Here is a 2290-nt window from a genome sequence, read left to right as displayed (position 1 = left end):
GGCATGAACAGAATGTAAAGAATAGGAAGGAAAGTGGTTGAATGAAAAAAAAAACTTCTTATCAAAGATCTTTGATATGGTTTTGATCGTTAAGCTGTATAGACAAACACCAAATGTATGAGACCAAATTTTGTTACTGCTGTTCAGTCGTTTCCAGTTGTGTCTGACTCTTCATGACCCCATTTGGGGTTTTCTTGACAAAGATACGGGAGTGCTTGGCCAATGGCCATTTCCTTCTCTAGCTCATTTTACAAATGAGGCAAACGAGGTTGAGTGACTTGCCCAGGGTCACACAGCTAGTAAGTAAGGAATCTTCATTCTCACCTTATGAACTTCTAGGGAGATTTTACCGTGAAATGGCAATATTAATTATGATGAATCCTTCATTTATTTAATTAGTACATACTGCACATAAGGCACTATTTTTAGACATGGGGAATACAATGACAACTTATTTTAAAAATGAAACAAGTGACTCTATACACTCTATTGGAGGTATAAAACATATACAGATAAACACAAGATAATTTGATGAGGGAGAAAGTGCTAACAACTGAGGTCATCACAAAACATTTCCTATGGAAGGTAGCACCTAAGTCAAATAATGATGATAAATCAATCAATCAAGTATTGATTACTTGTTACAACTGAGTCAGGAAGACCAGAGTTTGAATTTGCCTCAGACAAACTGTGTGACCCTGGGAAAGTCATCTACTCTCTCAATGCTCTAGGCCACTGTCTTAAGACTCTTAACCTGTAGAGAAAATGCTGGCCTACATTAGTGGAGGTTATTCCTTGCACCAAAATAATCACAGACTTGGCAAAAGAAAGAAAAGAAAATGGAAAATTGAACCATATACAAAGCATTTTTCCAGTCATCTTACTTGATCCTCAAAATAACTCTCTGAGGAAGGCAGGTCTTTTCACTGCCCACTTTACAGATGAAAAACATGAAACTCAGAAAGATTGAATGATTTGTCCAAAATCACAAAGCTGGTGGGTTTGTGGACTGGCCAGAGTCTTCCCAGGTCTCCTGAAAACTCACCCCAGGGTTCTTACCACCATAAGTTGCCTCCCAGTAACAAGCATACTGAAGAGTTTTTTCCCCCATTAAATAAGTCCCTTGGTGTGTCTCGTGATCTGGAAAATACAATAACTACTCTATCATTTTTGAAAGAATCCAATTACACGAGTCTTATCTGAGGACTATAATATTTGCTTTATTTTGGATCAGTTGCTGACCAATCATATTGGGTTCAGACTGATACTGTGGATCATCATTTTCTAAATTGAATTTGCTTATCTACATTTCACCTGATGGGTGACAGGAAAACATGTTTGTCCTGCTTTTGAGAGCACTCAGCTGGGCCCTGATTCTCTTGTTACTGAGCCTTAAACAAAAGATTTAGCTGAAACATATTGGTCTGAAAAAAAATCACTTCCATCTCAGACAGACCCTGCCATTGTTGGGATTCCCAAATCTAGTGGAAAAAAATAAATAAAAACCTCTAGCCTTTTTTGGGGGGCATAGGGAATATTCAATATCTCTTTAAACCACTCTTTCTCACTGATAGCTATAGTTTTAACATTTCTTTGTAGTAATAATAGTCTTTTAAGCTAATTTTTATTATTTGCATCGACGTATATATTTGCAACAAGAAAATAAGAAGCATTTTATTAATAATTATATTATTATAGGTAAAATAATAATAATTAATAAAAGCACTTAACATTTGTTAGGTACCATATGAGATGCTGGGAATATAAATACAAACAAAAAGCAAAGGCAGTTCCTGACCTCAAGGAGCTTACATTCTAAAAGGGGGAGACATAAAAGGATATTGAAAAAGAGGAAGGGACATGGTTAAGCATGTTGGAATGAATGAATTATGATTTTCCCCTCACCTCTTGCAATATTACAAAACTCAAGGCACTAAATGTCAGTAATTATCACTATAATTATTAACATCAAATCAGAGTGATTTTTAGGTTCTGTGTATTGGAACCATTTAGCAATCCAGAAAGACAGTTGATGAGATAGAGAAAGAGATGATTCTGTGAAATGGTTCTCCACCTCCCTCCCCAAAAAAAAGAGGAGGAGGAGGAGGAGGAGGAAGAGGAGACAAAGGAGGAGAAGGAGAAGGAGGAGGAAGAGAAGATGATGATGATGATGATGATGAAGAAATAATTGAAGAATAAGGGACATATAACCAACCCTTAATCAATGTATTCTCCCAACCCACTACACACACACACACACACACACACACACACACACACACACACACAC

This window comes from Petaurus breviceps, unplaced genomic scaffold, assembly GCF_028583685.1.
Source record: "Petaurus breviceps papuanus isolate PSGF00001 unplaced genomic scaffold, PetGlider_PUasm1.0 225, whole genome shotgun sequence".
NCBI lineage: Eukaryota > Metazoa > Chordata > Mammalia > Diprotodontia > Petauridae > Petaurus > Petaurus breviceps.
This window is presented reverse-complemented; position numbering follows the sequence as displayed.